This window comes from Equus caballus, chromosome 4 (genome assembly GCF_041296265.1).
Source record: "Equus caballus isolate H_3958 breed thoroughbred chromosome 4, TB-T2T, whole genome shotgun sequence".
NCBI classification, from domain to species: domain Eukaryota; kingdom Metazoa; phylum Chordata; class Mammalia; order Perissodactyla; family Equidae; genus Equus; species Equus caballus.
The window spans coordinates 22090222-22109421 of NC_091687.1; the positions used below are offsets into that span (position 1 = coordinate 22090222).

Below are 19200 nucleotides of genomic sequence, written 5' to 3' on the forward strand. Positions count from 1 at the left end.
TTCCTCATCACCTTCATGGACACACCAAGTTCTCTTCTTCCTTAAATTTAGCCATTGACTTGGCATCTCCAGTTTTATATCTTCTCATTCACTAACAAAGAAATCTGTTTTTGTCATTGATTTGTGGGCTTGTACTTAGGTCTTCCTCTCTAGCTTTTACAGCTTTTCTAATCAGTGTTTCATTTTCTGCTCCTTGCTTAACATTTTTAATCATATACTCTGCAGTTGCCTTAACTCATCATATCTGCCAATAAAGTCATTACATATTTTGCATAACCAACTCCTACTCACTTCCCTAATTCTAATGCTAGTGCTTTCTTTAACTCGTTCTTCCTGTTCTCCTGTTCCTATGTATATGTTAAACCATATCTAATCTATAATACCTCATGTGTCAAATCCATTCTTCCTCTCCATTTCCAAAATCACCTCTCAGATTCAAGGGCTGACTGTTTCTCACTCAGACTTCTGTGCAGATGAGACATTGCTATATTTAAGGGGACTTTTATCCTGGGAGAGTAACAACTATACTTGCAATAACAATCATTTGTGCTTTTTCAACAGTCATTTTGTTCACTGAGTCATGATAATGCGAGGGAGTTGAATTCTTTGAAAGGAAAACAATAAAAGCCGTAGATAAAGGGGTCTACTGCTGAAATCTTTCTGGGGTTATAATAAAATTTTTTCTTTTTTAAAAATATTTAGAATAAACTTATAAACCGTGACCTTTTGAATGCTTCAAGTTTTTTTCTTTTCTCTTTTTCTTTTCTTTTATCCACTAGCTTTATTGAGATATATTTGACACTCAACATTGTGTAAGTTTAAGGTGCACAATGTGATGATTTGATATACATGATTACCCCAATAAAGTTAGTTAACATATCCATCACCTCGCAGTTACCATATTTTTGTGTGTGGTAAGAGCATTTAAGATCCACTGTCTTAGAAATTTTCAAGTATACAATACAGCATTGTTAATCGTAGTCACCATGCTGTATAGTAGGTTCCCAGAACTTCTTCATCTTATAACTGGAAATTTGTACCGTTTGACCACCATCACCTATTTTCCCCACCCCTCAGCCCATGGCAAGTACCAATCTATTCTCTGTTTCTACGAGCTTAGCTTTTTTTAGATTCCACATGTAAGTGAGATCAGACAGTATTTATCTTTCTCTGTCTGACTTATTTCACTTAACATAATGCCCTCAAGTTTCATCCATGTATAAAATGATAATAAAGTAATACATCCACAAATACTCTAATAATGGACTTGGGAAGAATTATGAAAATCACTGGATCGGGAGACACCAAATATATCATTGAAGCCAAAAATTAAGAGAAGCTTCACAAAGAAAACAGCTGGGGAAGCATGGTAAAAGTGACTGAGAAACATTAATTTTGCTTTCTTTTGGTTTATTTGTTTTTTTGGCTTGGTAATAAGCAAGAATAGAAAGATTTTTCTTCTGAAATAAGATATTTCTTCTCAGATGAGATATTTCTTCTAAGAACATTAAATCTTTTGCCAACCATATTTTTTGTTGGATGTTAGATTTTATGTATACTGTTCTTGGAATAGGACTAATGAGAAAGTAGAGATTAAGGAGGAAATGCAAAAGGTAAATCAGAAGAGAAATAGCCTTCCAGATAAAAGGGTGTTCTGAACACATTTGCTTATCATTCACTTTGAAATCTGCATCAAAATTACCAACACTTGCAAAAATGACGAGAGAAGGATAAGGCATTCAACTGCACTAAAATGAGGTCTCTGCTAATCTAATAAATGGCAGTAGTTTTGACTTTAGTAGAGAACAGCTTGCTAGAACTGCAACTACTCTGCACAATATGGGAGTGATAAGGTTTAGAACAATGCTTCTCAAAGTGTGGTCTCCCACAAGCAGTATCAGCATCACATGAGAACTTGTTAAAAACACACATTCCAGAGCCCACCAAGACTTCCTGATTCGGGAATTCTGGAAGTGGGCTCAGCAATCGATGTATTTTAACATGCTCTGCAGGTGATTCTAAAGGATTTTCCAGTTTGAGAGTGACTGGTCTGGAGACAAGGCAAGTGTGTGAACTGGCACACTGCCACCACTCAGACTCTCTTCTTTCTTGCAGTTCAATTCTTAGGTGATTTTTGGCTGCTAAACCGAGAAGAAAACTATCAGGGCCTATCTAAGTCTTTTGTCTGAAAGGAAATAAGTGCAGAAGGCACTGATAGCACTCACTGTTTTAGAAAGAGCTGGAAGTGGGCGTAGGCTGAAGGAAAGATAGGATCTCTATATGTAGGTACATTTTCACCTATGTTGATCAGTTGAAGTCAATGGCAGTGCTCTGAGAGGCCCCAAACAGCATAAGCGGCATTACTCCACATGGAAATCTGGCTGAGTAGGATCAACTTATTTCTCGTGAGATCTAAGTATTGGAAGCCATTGCAAACATAGAAAACCAACATAATTTGGAGTATGTGATTGTGTCTTTGTGAGGTCATGAGAATGTGAATTGTCATGACTTCCACTGAAAAAATATGGCAACATGAATCAAAGACCTAAAACATATTTATGCCTATTGAGTTAGCAATTCAAGTTATCAAAACTCATCCTGAGGAAAAATTCATGTCAAAATTATATACAAGACATGTATCATCACTTATAATAGCACAATTTAGAAATTACATAAATATCTAACAACAGAAGCTTGGCTACAAAAAAATGATATGTCCATACATTAACATACTAAACATCACAGAAATTAAGTTCACAAATAAATTTTAAATACATAAGATCATCCTTCATATCATAATGTCAAATGGCAAGGCAGGAACCAAATCTAACTATATCTTAGGTTCACAATTGTACTGATGGGTATGTGGAGAGAGAAAGGGAAGAGAAAATATTCCAGAAAGCTAGTTGTGGTTATCTTTAGAAAAAGGAATCAAGTTTTATTTTTATTTTTTAAAATAGTTAAAGTTGCATTTCTCCTAAACTTACTTTGTGATAAGTGATTTATTTTATCACTATCCTCATGTAGTTTTTACTATTTTTATGTTATTTGATTTTATATTACCAATTTCATTTCTCTATTTTTTATGCTTTTCTTATTTAGCTAACCAGGATTCATTTATTTATCTTATTTGAAATTATATTTTTTCATAATTAAGTATGTTTACCAGAGACATTTAGAATAAAGAAAAGAAAAATGAACAAACCAGCAATATGAAAGTTGATTCTACAGGAAATTAAAATAGATATTAATAATTAGAAAATAGGATAAATATTTGCAACATAAAACTTTGAAATAATAGATATTCTGAATGAAAAAGACAGAATTGTAATCAAATATATATTTGAAGAAAACTTGGCAAAATTGAATAAAGAAACTGGCTTTGAAAAGTAAGAACTATTTCAGGCAAACCTAATAAAGAAGTTTCTTTAATCCTTTTCAAATTTCGAGGATAAAGGACTCCAGGAAAATTTTTTTCAGATATATTCACATCAGATTTGTTTCTCCAGATGAATTTCTTCTCCACCCAATGTCAAATGAAAATGGGTCAACACTTACAGAATGTCTGTGGAGGGGGAATATGTCTTATAAGTTTTCAATTTGGATTTTGTTTACATTCAAAAATGAAATATAAACATTCATAGATCTGTGCTCTTACCTGATGAAAGATGTCCAATATGTGATGAATCATCTGCTTTAGCGGACAGTCTATGACTGAACCTGACCAATGACCAGGCACATAGACACCTGTCTGAATGTGGATTATCCCCTCTCATTCTTGCTTTCATCCATCTAGTTCATACCAATGACATGTGCTATGTGTCAGGCACTATTTTAAGCACTGGGGCTATAAGAGTGGATAAGACGAACAAGATCCATGACCTACAGTTCTTATATTCAAGTAGGGAGACAAATGAGTTTAAAAACTACACATAAGTGGCTTGATCATTTTAGGAATATTTAGGACTTATCAAAACTTCTGTCCTGCACTAGATCAAGATAACTTCAAATCACTTTTGTAATATCTGAATAGCATAAGGGTTAAGAGTTGAGACTTTAAATTCAGATTCTTGGTGGCTTTGAGCTGTCACTAAGAACTACTAACAGAGTGACCTTCGGCAAGTTATTTAACCTCTTGGTGCTTCAACAACAAAAGAGACTATCTCTTGAGGTTGTTTCAAAAATTCAATCAGCTACTATATGTAAAGAGCTTATATCAGTGCCAAGAAAAAATAAGCGTTCAGTGATACTGTCGTTTTTATTTAAAGGAGTTTCTAACGTGACACAGTTAAAAGCTAATAATAATAACATGAAAATTCGAAAATACGTTTCCAATGTTGTCTAAAACAACAGTAACAATATAAGGCAACACTTTAATTTCCCTTCTGTTATTTTCCCATCTTGGTCCAAATGGAAAAGAAATGATCTAATACATGGAAAGGTATGAGTGTGCGGGTGGGCTGAAGCAGCTGTTTACCTTTTAGCACAAGCCCATTCATTGCATACAATTTAGTTAACTTACCCTGACATGAATAAATATAATTCCTATGTGATTTGTATGCTCCAAAGAAATGAAATCAAGAGGGTTAAAAATATATCATTTTCACACATCTTGAATCACAGCTTTCCTATTTATCATAAATATAGAGCTAGAAAATTCTACTAATCGCAAAAGCACAGAAAAAGAACAAAGTTCAATATAAATGACAAATAATTTTTTAATAATTAAATCTAGTTCTAAAATTATTTTTCAGAATCAGAGGGTTTGATTCTACATTGAAATAGAAGGAAGAGTTGTGGAGATCTCTGCAAGATTCATCACAAAGTGTCGAAAATGATTACACAAGGCAAAGAGGACCCACAATACAAAAGCAAAGGGACTGGAAGCAGCTTGATGACAGAGTTTTCATAACCGTGTTTATAGTCTTCTGAACTCCAAAGAACATTTAGAAAGCTGATGAATTCTTTAACTCGAATAAGACTTTAAGGAGTCAGCTTCGTGGTTGGCTCAGAAGTCAGACATAGAAGCCTGTGCATGACTATCTAGAAACAAAAAGATCAAGTCAGGGAATGGCTAATGAAACTGGCTTAAAATATTGACAGTTTAGTTCTGGTGGGAAAGGTACTGGATATGGAGGGCAGGGCCTTGGAAAGAGAGGTCTGTGGTGGGGCTGGCTCTGCGGGTAGGAAAATGTGCGGCAGGATAAGTGTAGGGTCCCAAGGATAAGAGTAGCAAAGGAAGTACTACAAAATGTCAGGCTCAGGGATAAGGTGTTGACATCATTCAGTCTTGACTGCCAATGTCAGTTAAAACTCTGCCCTCTGTATATCTTGGGAAAGTGGCTTAACCTCTCTAAGATTATGCACAGTTGATTATGAGGAATAATATTGCTTTAGAGACTGTGAAGAATAAATGAGTTGATGTAGCATGGCCACAGAGTATAATGACTCCCATATAGTAAGCTCCCAATAAGACATAGTTTTTATTACTACTACTATTCCTATTCCTATTATTATTATTTAGGTGAGTGCCATGTTGGAAACAACACTGTGGCCAACTTGCCTCCTTCATAGTGGTTAATGGAAACCAGAAGTGACATATTCATTCCTGAATAAGGACATTTCTCCAAACATTAAATAGAGGTACAGTCTCAGTCCCATTTCTCCAAACATTAAATAGAGGTACAGTCTCAGTCCCCTCTAAAATGTCTTCATTTGAAAATCTGTGATCTGACAACAGTTGTGTAAAGCCTTTTCAGAAGCCAGGCTGGTGGGGGGTCAGCTCTTTAAGGGCTCTGCTAGCAGCTTGGAGGTGGCCTGATAAGATGGTGCAGGGAGCAATTCTATTTCAGAGGAGGTGGTATTTGACAAGCATCTGAAGTCCCAACTTGGCTGTCAGTGAAGTCTAATGATCTCCCTGATTGTTTTCTAACAGCCCTGAGCTGAAGTCCCGATGACTGCTGGCAGGCTGCCTGCACAGGAGCACCAGCACTGCTGCACAGGTGACTGTGCTGTCTCTACTCTCACAGAACACCTGACTCAGCAGTGAGGTCAGCAAAAGATGCGGAGGCAGAAATGAATCACTCCACATTTCTTAAATGAAATAGTTTGTCTTCCCTACCTGTTGTTTCACATTTTTTTCCTCCAAGTTACAATATTCCCTTTCTCATTCTATTTATTTACTGGAATTTTTAATTTCCTTTCCAGAAGAAACATAACACGTCTAGTTATATATCATAATTATGACACTTGGGAGAGATGTAGAGATGTTTTATAGAAAACATTGAACAAGAGCTCACATGTTCTGTGTTAGTGCTAAGGATATGTCGCAAATTTCTTCTTAGGAAATACATGTATTTGAACAGTGGTGGCTTGATTTTGCTGAGCATCTACAGAAACTTCTGGTAATGAACTCTACCACTACTAAATCAGTGTCAAGGATAATCGGAGACACACCAAGTCACTTTGGTGCCTTGACCACGTGATGTAAGAAGCCTCCTCTGTGCTCTCATTTGAAATATTCCCAAAGTTGAAATATCACCTGGTCACAGCTTTTGAAAGCTCAGAAACAAAAAAACAATCAGTTTCATTTAAAAAAGAGAGAACTTGATCAAATTTCAAATGTTCCACTATATGAAATTTACATTTTAATTGCATAAAGTAATTTAGCCAAAATATATATCAACATCAATAGTTTATACCAAATGGAATATTCAATAATGTATTCCACTTTTCTGAATTATTTGATAACATCAGATGATGTGGATTTTTAAAATTTTTTTCACCAGAGTTTTAAAAAATTTTCCTTTCCTGGACCACTATAAAGTCATAGAGCTGTTTCCAGTTGTAATTTGGCAATTTTACACGTCTGAGGTTTTCAACAATATCCACCCCAGATAGCTTTCACTTATCAGAAAGTATCCTTTTTTTTTGGTCACAGATCATGATCTTATCCAATAAGAGGGTCTCTGCTGCTTTGACCCTTAAGCAAAGAGTCCCCACCAACACTCTAGTTGTTTACCATTGATATATGGATGTAGTATAATTGACTACAATTGCCCCAATTTTTTCACCTTTCTTATTGTAAGAAAAGTCCTAGTGAAAAATCTTGTCTATTGTAAGCTCTCAAATTCTTTTACTTTGTGGATTAACTTCTACCATGACTTTTAATTGCTTTTTATTTAAAATCGATATGTAAATCACTTGAGGTACATTTTTGAAATTTATATACACAGAATGAAGTTCTTCTGAATCACAGTGAATGGTTCCTTTGCTAATGGAGTCCTCTGTAGGGGCCAAATGAATGTTCTAGCTGCCCCAGCTTCAATATGTCCCCACTTATATTCAGGTATAAAGGAAGTATTTATAATTTTTCAAAGATAACATACTCAACTTGTCTGGATAAAAATAAACGATAGAAACAACTCGATCACAGCAAAAAAAGAATACAACTGCATAATACTTTCTAATTTCCAGAAAGAGGAGTATACCTTTCATCAGCTATAACAAGCACAGTCAACTGTCAACTGGTCATAGATAGGCCATTTTATGTGATGCAAGCTATTTCCAGGGTTCATGAGAGCTCTTAGCACATAGGAGGGCTCAGAAAAATGCATGTTGATCAAATAAGCAGATGGATGAGCAAATTCATTGAACACCTGCCATTAGAAATTTCCTGAAATCCAAAATTAGAGGGAAGCTTCACTTTCCAGTTTTTCCCAGGCTGAGTTTGATATATTTTTTATTGCATTTTCCAATGCAGAACTTGGAATTTTGTTTTATTCATTCATTCATTTATTCAATAAATATTTATTGATTGACTGCTACTTTAAGACACTGTGTTAGATGCTGAAAATATAATGGTGAGTGGGAAAACTGTTACATCTGCCTTCATGGATCTTAAATGCTAACAGAGGAAAGAGGAGCAGCTAAGTAATTTATGAATTTGTGGTTGTGATGAATTCTACAGAGAAGTATACAGAAGCATATAAAAAGGAAATTGATGTAATCTAGCAGGCCACAAGAAGACAAAAATGGATTCAGAGCCATGAAGAAGCTTGGCACATTGTAGAAGCTGAGTAAAGGTGGCTTGAACACAGAGGTTTAGACTGAGCTGGAACCACACGAAGTGCTCAAGTGGTCAGCTGTCAGATCATGCAGAGCCTTTATGGTCAAGATGAGAATGTTGCATTTTATGCTAATAGCAACAAGGATATGTTAAATCAGGTGCTGACCCAGTGGCTTAGTGGTAAAGTTCATGCATTCCACTTCAGTGGCTCAGGGTTCACCCGTTCAGATCCTGGGTGTGGATCTACACTGTTCATCAAGCCATGCTGTGGTGGCATCCCACACAGAAGAACTAGAATGACTTACAGCTAGAATATGTAACTATGTACTGGGTCTTTGGGGAGAAAACTTAAAGAGGAAGATTGGCAACAGATGTTAGCTCAAAGCCAATCAAAAAAAAATTAAAAATTTTAAAAAGAATATGTTAAAGCAATTAAGCAGCATCATGTCATTCATTAATAAATTAAAACTTTAAAAGAAAATCCACCCTCTTTATATCAACAAAAAAGTAGATGCAAGAGTGCACTCAAGAAGACAAATGGAGAGACCATTGCCATAGTTGAGGCAAAATAATTTGCCCTCAGAAAAGATGGAGCCGTGGACTTAATGTTTGAGTCCCCCCCCGCCCCCCGAAATTCATATATTGAAGTCCTAGCCCCCAGTGTGACAGTATTTGGAGGTGGTGCATTTGGGAGGTGATTAGATCATGAGGGTAGAGCCTTCATGAGTGGGATTTGTGCTCTTATAAAAAAGACCTCAGAAAGCCCTCGCCATTTAACCACGTGAGAACACAGCGAGAAGGCAGCTGTCTATGAACCAGGAAGTAGGCCCCCATCAGACATCAAGCCTACCCGTGCCTTGACTTTGGAGTTCCAGCCTCCAGAACTATGAGAAATAAATTCCTGTTGTTTGTAAGCCAATCAGTCATGGTATTCACATATAGCAGTCTAAACTAAGAAGGAAAAGAGAGAATAATTTAAAGGAAAATTTAGCAGCTAAAGTTGAAAGAATCTGGTCTTAATATGGGAGTGGAATGGAGTTTAAATATGTTTCTCAGATTTTCAGGTGGTTTGTTCAAGGAGACTGGTATCAAGTTCAAGGATCAGGGTTCACTGGGAACTCTCCTTTTTAAGACTAATGGACTGTAATATTTGTGAAAAATTCAAGTAAGCTTGTTGAATAGACCTGGGTACTCAAGCTAAGAGCTTAAGGTAGGTAAATGATTTAAATTGTTAGTCATTGGTGTACAACTGAAGCTGTGGAGGCAAAATAAATTTTCTAAGGAGAAGCAATTGGATTAAAAGGATACAGAATTGAGCTCTGAGTAACCCTGATATTTAAAAGGGGGTGGGGAGCCAAAGGAGCTAGCATAGTATAACTTGATAGCAACTGATCTCAGTAATGATCTTCAATTGCATGTTTTTTTATAGACTTATTTATAGGTCAATTTCATCATAGCCCTGCCTTGAAACTTGATGAGTTTTATTTCAACAACACGTCTTCAATGTTGAATCAAATTTATCCCAGGTACACCTGCAAAATTCACTGTTCAAAAAAATCCTCTTTTCTGAATTTCCAGGCTTCTGAATGCTGAAGTTATAACAAAGAAAAGAGAGAATGACTTTTCAAATAATGTAAGGGCACTTCTTAGTAGATCTGCTATTTCTAAACCAGTGAAGAACAGCATGACCCAGTGGCCTGCTGTGGCATCATCCGGGGCTCTGCTGTAAGGTCTACTGCTGAATTCTGGGCAGAACTTTTCTTGTTTGATCCTCTCTGCAATTAAAGATGGGAACTCTAATGAACAGAATTATTATATGAAATGTTTCTTTTGATATCTTACTGAAATAAGAGGACCAGGAAAATCTTACTCTAGATATATTTTTCATTTATTTATTATTTTAGTTTGTTTTTTTACGGAAACAATTGACATATAACATTATATTATTCTGGAGTGTACAACATAATGATTCAATATTTGTATATGTTGCAAAATGATCGCCATAAAAGTCTAGTTAATGTCCATCACCAAACATGGTTATTATAGTTTTTTTTCTTTTTTTCTTGTGATGAGGACTTTTAAGATTTACTCTTACGGTAACTTTCAAATATGCAAAACAGTATTAACTGTGATCACCATGCTGCACGTTATAACCCCACGACGTATGTATTTTATAGATGGAAGTTTGTACCTTTTGAGCCCATTTACTCCCTCCCAACCTTTGGCAACCACTAATCTGTTGTTTGTCTATATGACTTTGGGATCTATTTGTTTGTCTTATTTTTAGATTCCACATATATAAGTGAGATTATATGGTATTCATCTTTCTCTGTCTGACTTATTTCATTTAGCATAATGCCCTCAAGGTCCACCTGTGTTTTTGCAAATGATAAGATTTCATTCTTTTTTGTGGCTGAATGGTACCCCATTGTATATATGTATGTATGTATGTATGTATGTATGTATATCTTGTTTATCCATTTACCCATCAATGGACAGTTAAGTTGTTTCCATGTCTTGGTTATTGTAAATAATGCTGCAATGAGTATGGTGGTACAGATACCATTTTGGATTAATGCTTTCAATTTCCTTGGGTAAATGCCCAGAAGTGTAATTGCTGAATCATATGGTAGTTCTCTTTTTTATTTTTTGAGGAAACTTCATACTGCTTTCCATAGTGACTGCACCAATTTACATTCCCATCAATAGCACTTAAGGATTTCCTTTACTCTACATGCTCACCAAAACTTGTTATTTCTTGACTTTTTTAAAACTTTTTATTAAGATTATGATAGTTTATAACCTTGTGAAATTTCAGTTGTACATTATTGTTAGTCATGTTGTAGGTGCACCACTTGGCCCTTTGTGCCCTCTCCCCACACCCCCTTTCCCCTGGTAACCACCAATCAGTTCTCTTTCTCTATATGTTTAACTTCCATCTATGAGTGGAGTTACAGAGTTCATCTTTCTCTATTTGGCTTATTTCATTTAACATAATACCCTCAAGGTCCGTCCATGTTGTTGTGAATGGGACAATTTTATCCTTTTTTATGGCTGAGTTGTATTCCATTGTATATATATATATACCACATCTTCTTTATCCAATTGTCAGTTGATAGGCACTTAGGTTGCTTCCACATCTTGGCTGTTGTAAATAATACCGCGATGAACATAGGGGTGCATGGTACTTTTGGAATTGCTGATTTCAAGTTCTTTGGATAGATACCCAGTAGTGGGATGGCTGGGTCATATGGTATTTCTACTTTTAATCTTTTGAGAAATCTCCATACTGTATTCCATAGTGGCTGCACCAGTTTGCATTCCCACTAACAGTGTATGAGGGTTCCTTTTTCTCCACAACCTCTCCAACATTTGTCGTTTTTTGTTTTGGTTATTTTTGCCATTCTAACAGGTATAAGGTGATATCTTAGTGTAGTTTTGATTTGCATTTCCGTGATGATTAGTGATGATGAGCATCTTTTCATGCGTCTATTGGCCATCCGTATATCTTCTTTGGAGAAATGTCTGTTCATGTCCCCTGTCCATTTTTTGATTGGCTAGTTTGATTTTTTGTTGTTGAGCTGTGTGATTTCCTTATATATTATGGAGACTAACCCTTTGATAGATATATAACTTAAATATTTTTTCCCAATTAGTGGGTCATTTTTTTGTTTCAATCCTGTTTTCCCTTGTCTTGAAGAAGCTCTTTAGTCTGATGAAGTCCCATTTGTTTATTCTTTCTATTGTTTCCCTCATTTGAGCAGTTGTGGTGTCTGAAAAGATCCTTTTGATACTGATGTCAAAAAGTGTACTGCCTATATTCTTTTCTAGAAGACATTGTTTCAGGTCTAATCTTTAGGTCTTTGATCCCTTTTTGAGTTTACTTTTGTGAATGGTGAAAAAGAATGGTCAATATTCATTCTTTTACATGTGGCTGCCCAGTTTTCCCAGCACCATTCATTGAAGAGACTTTCTTTTCTCCATTGTAGGCCCTCAGCTCCTTTGTTGAAGATTAGCTGTCCATAGATGTGTGGTTTTATTTCTGGGATTTCAACTCTGTTCCATTGATCTGTGCACCTGTTTTTGTACCAGTACCATGCTGTTTTGGTTACTGTAGCTTTGTAGTATGCTTTGAAGTCAGGTATTGTGATGCCTGCAGCTTTGTTCTTTTTTCTCAAGATTGCTTTAGCCATTCGGGGTCTTTTGTTGCCCCATATGAATTTTAGGATTCTTTGTTCTATTTCTGTAAAGAATGTCATTGGAATTCTGAATTGGGATAGCATTGAATCTGTAGATTGCTTTAGGTAGTATGGACATTTTAAGTATGTTTATTCTTCCAATCCATGTACATGGAATGTCTTTACATCTCTTTATATCATCATTAATTTCTTTCAAGAATGTCTTGTAGTTTTCATTGTATATGTCTTTCACTTCCTTGGTTAAATTTACCCCAAGGTATTTTATTCTTTTTGCTGTGATTGTGAATGGGATTGAGTTCTTGAGTTCTTTTACTGTTAGTCCATTGTTAGAGCATAGAAATGCTACTGATTTATATATGTTGACTTTATACCCTGCAACTTTGCTGTAGCTGTGGATTATTTCTAATAGTCTTCCAATGGATTCTTTGGGGTTTTCTATATAGAAGATCATGTCGTCTGCAAACAATGGGTGTTGCACTTCTTCATTACCTATTTGGATTCATTTTATTTCTTTTTCCTGCTGAATTGCTCTGGCCAAAACCTCCAGTACTATGTCAAATAAGAGTGGTGAGAGCTGACACCCTTGTCTTGTTCCTGTTCTCAGTGGGATGACTTTCAGTTTTGGCCCATTGAATATGGTGTTGGCTGTGGGTTTGTCATATATGGCCTTTACTATGTTGAGGTACTTTCCTTCTGTACCCATTTTATTGACAGTTTTTATCGTGAATGGATGTTGGATCTTGTCGAATGCTTTCTCTGCATCTATTGAGATGATCACGTGGTCTTTGTTTCTCATTTTGTTAATGTAGTGTATCACGTTGATTGACTTGCAGATGTTGAACCATCCCTGTGTCCCTGGTATAAATCCCACTTGATCATGGTGTATAATATTTTTAATGTATTACTGTATTCGGTTTGCCAAAATTTTGTTGAGGATTTTTGCATCTATGTTCATCAGTGATATTGGCCTGTAGTTTTCCTTCCTTGTGTAGTCCTTGTCAGGTTTTGGGATCAGGGTGATGTTGGCTTCATAAAATGTGTTAGGGAGTGCTCCATCTTCCTCAATTTTCTGGAATAGTTTGAGAAGGATAGGTATGAAATCTTCTTTAAATGTTTGGTATAATTCTCCAGAGAACCTGTCTGGTCCTGGACTCTTATTTTTGGGGAGGTTTTTGATTACTGTTTCTATTTCTTTACTTGTGATTGGTCTATTCAGATTCTCTATTTCTTCCTGATTCAGTGTTGGGAGGTTGTAAGAATCTAAGAATTTATCCATGTCTTATAGGTTGTCCAATTTGTTGGCATATATTTTTTCATAGTATTCTCTTTTGATCTTTTGTATTTCTGTGGTATCCGTTGTGATTTTTCCTCTCTCATTTCTAATTTTATTTATTTGAGTCTTCTCTCTTTTTTCCTTATTGAGTCTGGCTAAGGGTCTGTCGATTTTATTTATTTTTTCAGAGAACCAACTCTTTGTTTCATTGATCCTTTCCACTGTCTTTTTTGTTTCAATTTCATTTATTTCTGTTCTAATTTTTATTATTGCCCTCCTTCTGCTGACTTTGGGCTTTGTTTGTTCTTCTTTTTCTAATTCTGTTAGGTATCATTTGAGATTGCTTAAGTGAGATTTTTCTTGTTTATTGAGATAAGCCTGTATTGCGATGAATTTCCCTCTTAGGACTGACTGCTTTTGCTGCATCCCAAATGAGTTGGTATGGTGTGTTTTCATTTTCATTTGTCTCCAGATAATATTTGATTTCTTCTTTAATTTCTTCAGTAATCCATTGTTTGTTCAGTAGCATGTTGTTTAGTCTCCACATTTTTGCCCCTTTCCCAGCTTTATTCTTGTAGTTGATTTCTAGTTTCATAGCATTATCATTGGAAAAGATGCTTGTTATCATTTCAACCCTCTTGAATTTGTTGAGGCTTGCTTTGTTTCCCAAGATAAGTTCTATCCCTGAGAATGTTCCATGTGCACTTGAGAAGAATGTGTAACCTGCTCTTTTTGGATGGAGTGTTCTATATATATCTATTAAGTCCATCTGGTCTAATTTTTCTTTTAATTCTATAACTTCCTTGTTGACTTTCTTTCTGGATGATCTGTCCATTGGTGTAATGGGGTGTTGATGTCCCCTACTATTATTGCACTGTTGTTGATGTCTCCTTTTAGTTTTGTTAATAGTTGCTTTACATATTTTGGTGCTCCTGTTTTGGTGCACCTGTTTTGGTGTATATTTATAGGTGTTATGTCTTCTTGGTGAAGTGTTCCTTTTATCATTATAAACTGCCCCTCTTTGTCTCTCTTTATCTGTCTTGCTTTGAAGTCTACTTTGTCTCATATAAGTATGGGGACACCTGCTTTCTTATGTTCATTATTAGCTTGGAATATCATCTTCCACCCCTTCACTCTGAGTCTGTGTTTGTCTTTGGGGCTGAGGTGTGTTTCCTGGAGACAGCATATTGTTGGGTCTTGTTCTTTAATCCATCCTGCCACTCTGTGTCTTTTAATTGGAGAGTCCATTTACATTTCGAGTGAGTATTGAAATGTGTGGGCCTAACACTGCCATGTTATCACTTGTTTTCCAGTTCTCTTGCATTTCCTTTGTGGAGCAGGCTCTCTGGGACTCCAACTTGCCACCGTCCACTCACAGGGACTTATTGGGTCTACTTTGCCCCCTCTGGGCCACAGCAGGAGTTTCTGAGTCAGAGGTGGCTTACGGGTTGCTTCCCCGCCTGAGATCTTCCTGCCCCGGGGCATCCCAGCATTCTGAATGCTGAGTGGGGCCTCTCCACTAATGCTGAGTAGAGGCTTTCCCTGAGGCTGCTGTGGGACCATGGATTTTCCCACTGGGCTAAGGGGCAAACATAGGGGGCTTAGGTAGGGCTGTAGTCACCTGTTTGCACCGTTGCACCTGTTTGCCTTAGGTGCCATGGTGATGCTATGAGTGTGTCTGCTGGTAGAAAGTCACTTGCAGACACTAGGCTGTCTAGGGGTCTGAGAGTTTTCACCTATCTCCACCTCCTCCCAGGGTGAAGTCTGTCAAACTTCTGATGTATAGCAGCACGGGTCTCTCAGGTATTTTGAGATGCTGTGTGGATATCCTTTGCTGACCAATGAACGTCCAATTAGTTGTATCTCAAAGAGGGAGAGACAAAGAAAACTGCTTACTCCACCATGTTGCTGACATCACTCCATATTTCTTGACTTTTTGATAATAGCCATTCTGATGGGTGTGAAGTGATAATCTTGTTCTGGTTTTAATTTTGCATTTCCCTGATGATTACTGATGTTGAGTATCTTTTCATGTACCTGTTGGCCATCTGTGTATCTTCTTCAGAATAATGTCTATTCAGATCCTCTGCCTATTTTTTGATTGGATTGTTTGCCTTTTTGCTATTGAGTTGTACAAGTTCTTTATATATTTTGGATATTAACCCCTTATTGGATTTGATTTACAAATATTTTCTCTCATTCAGTAAGCTGCCTTTTCATTTTGTTGAAGATTTCCCTGGCTGTGCAGAAGCTTTTTAGTTTGATGTAGTCCTACTTTTTTATGTTTGCGTTTGTGCCTTTCCTTTTGGAGTCAGATCCAAAAAGCATCACGAAGAGTGATGGCAAGGAGCTTTCCACCTATCTTTTCTTCTAGGAGTTTTATGGTTTCAGGTCAAACATTGAAGTCTTTAATCCATTTTGAGGTGATTTTTGTGTATGTTGTAAGATAGTGGCCTAGTTTCATGCTTCTGCTTGTGACTGTCCAGTTTTCCCAACATCATTTATTGAAGATACTATCCTTTCCTGATTTTATATTCTTGACTCTTTTGTCACTATACATATGTGAGTTTATTTCTGGGCTCTCAATGCTGTTCCATTGATCTATGTGTCTGTTTTTATACCAAAACCATACTATTTGATTACTATAATTTTACAATATAGTTTGTAATCAGGGACTGTGATGCTTCCATTTTTGTTCTTCTTTCTCAGGATTGCTTTAGCTATTCAGTATCTTTCGTGGTTCTGTACAAGTTTTAGGATGGTTACTTCTGTTTCTGTGAAAATACCATTGGAATTTTAATAGCAATTTCATTGAAAAAGTAGATTGCTTTGAGTAGTATGGACATTTAAACAATATTAATTATTCTAATGCATTAACAAGAAATATCTTTCCATTTACTTATGTCTTCTTTGATTTCTTTCATAAGTGTCTCATAGATTTATTTTTTTTTCAAAGATTTTATTTTTTTCCTTTTTCTCCCCAAAGCCCCCCCGTACATAGTTGTATATTCTTCATTGTGGGTCCTTCTAGTTGTGGCATGTGGGATGCTGCCTCAGCATGGTTTGATGAGCAGTGCCATGTCCATGCCCAGGATTCAAACCAACGAAACACTGGGCCGCCTGCAGCGGAGCATGTGAACTTAACCACTCGGCCATGGGGCCAGCCCCTCATAGATTTATTTTTACTTTAATAATACTTAAACTAGTAAAATGATTTTATACTATATTCTGAAATATGTATTTTTATTAAATATGATTATTTTCTACAGAGTATCACATATTTGTAAAGTCTAGAGGAGGGTTTCTCAGCCAAAATGTGTGGACATTTTGCATCATGCATGTTAGCAGCATCCCTGGCCTCTATCCACTAGATACCAGCAGCACTCCCATCCCCTTAGTTGTGATAACGCAAAATAATTCCAGACATTTCCAAATTCCCACTTAGGGGACACTATCACCCCCAGTTTTGAACCACCCATATAAAAAATAATGATGAAATTAATACCATTACCCTCCATCACACAGCCTAAGAAATGTACCATTGCCATCACCTTGAATCCCCCATATATCTCTCTCAGCTTTCTTACTCTTCCTCACAAATCAGAAGAAACCAGCCTCTTGAATTCTGCATCTTTACTATCTTAATTTTGTCTATAGTTGTTTTGGGGTTTTTTGTACATTTCTTTATTTTCAAACATATTTTCTCATTGTGTATGTTATTATAATTTATATATATTGAATCATACTAACTGTAATATTCTATGAATTGCTATCTTCAGTTAATATTATTTTCCTGAAATTTAACCATCGATGAATGTGGCTGTATTTCATTGATTTGCATTTCTGCATAGTTTTACACTGTACGAATATACCATAACTTATTTATTCTTTCTACAATAGACACTTGAATTGTTTCTAGTTTTTTTGGTGTAATGTTCCTAGGAACAATTTTGTCCTTACATCCTTGTAAATATTTTGAAGTTTCTCTGGAAGAGTGGCTGTCAATTGGAGGCAAGTTTATTTGACAATGTCTAGAGACATTCTAGAGTGTCATGTCTAGAGAGCATTACTGGCATCTAGTGGGTAGAGGCCAGGGATGCTGCTAACATTTTGCAATGTACGGGACAACCACACTGCCAACAAAGAATACTCCTGCCCAAAATGTCCATAGCACCAAAGGCTGAGGAAGTCTGTTCTAAGGCACATAACTAAGGGTTGATTTGCTATCAAATATGTGCCTTTGAGCTTTAGTGAAAATGCCTAGTTCCTTTCCAAAGTGGTTATTTACATTCTCACCAATAGTGAATAAGAAGTGAATAAGATTTATACTTTCTTCATTTAATATTATATTTTTACTCCTTTATAAACCCTTTGGCTGTGAAGCAGTATTTCACTGTGGTTTTCATTTGTATTTTTCTAAAGGTTAATAAAATCCGTTATGTTTTGTTGTCAGTAAGTGTGTGATCACTTTTGTTTCCATTGGATTAATTGCTTCTTAATTGATTATAAGTTCTACTTACATACATTAAAAACTAATTCTTTCTGCTTTATCTTTGTCTTCTCCCAGTTTGTGTCTCACCTTTTCACTATCATCATAGCATCCTTTAATGAGTAGCACTTAGTTTTATCAAGTTTAATTTACTAATCTTCTCCTTTATTGTTTATACTTTTCAGGTCTTATTTAAGTCATATCTCTTCTAAAGGCAGACAACATTCTCTTAAATTTATAGCTTTTCTTTTTATTTGTAAGTGTCTAATCCACTGTGAATTGATTTTGAATGTTTTATGTAATAGAATTCTGACTTAATTCCTTTTCCATTTTGATAACCAATTGACAACATCATTTATTAATGTTTTGTTTCTTCTCCCAAAGTCCAATACTAGCTTCATCATAAATAAATGTTCAGATTTTCATTTTGGGCTTTTGAGGGCTCAGTTTTCTGCTCTAATGGATTATTCATTTATCCCTTGGCCAGTAATACTATGTGTTTATTCTTCCACCTACTATGATTCTCATTATATGGCAGAGCATTAACCCCCACCTTTCCCTTCCACTCCAGGACTGAGTTGTCCTGTCTAGGCTGGTAGTTCTCCTATAATATTTAGAAGCATTCTGCTAATTGCCAGTCTCCCAAAAAGTCTCTTCTGAGTTCAACTGGAATTATATGAAATGTATTAATTTTGGAAAGCTTTACATTTTAAAATATTGAACCTTCTATTTATTTATCTTAAGTGCCCCTTAGTGATTTATAGCAGTTTTATATTATTTTCTCCATAAAAGGTCTTGCTTGTATATTTCTTTATATTTATGCTTGGTTACTTTTTGGTTGTTATTTAAAATATTACATTTTAAAATTATATTTTAAGCTTGTTTCACTGTATAAAAATTCAATTGCCTGATGTATTGATTTCAACATCAACAAATTTGCTAAACTCTCTTGGTAATTTTATGAATTAATCTGAAGTTACTCCTGAAACTTCTCTTTTCTTACAATCATATCTAATGTATCAAGAAATTCCGTTGGCTCTGATTTCAAAATCTATCATCAACTCTATGTTATTATTTTATTGCAAGTCACTATTACCTTTCACCTAGGTTGTGACAGTGTTTAACCGACTTTTCTTCCAGTTACAATAGTCAACTTGTTCTTTTTGCTCGG

General features: G+C 35.8%; 1 long non-coding RNA gene across 2 annotated transcripts in view; it reads right to left on the reverse strand.

Annotated features, from left to right (window-relative positions):
- Window positions 1-19200, reverse strand: part of LOC111772361 (uncharacterized) — a 137979-nt gene that overhangs the window by 94796 nt on the left and 23983 nt on the right. Inside the window, exon 4 of one of the 2 annotated variants that reach the window (XR_002807374.2) lies at window positions 4701-5043. The exons of the other annotated variant lie outside the window; for it this stretch is intronic. This is a non-coding gene — a long non-coding RNA (uncharacterized lncRNA). Of the gene's footprint in view, window positions 1-4700; window positions 5044-19200 lie in introns of those variants that run through there. 2 annotated transcript variants of the gene reach the window in all.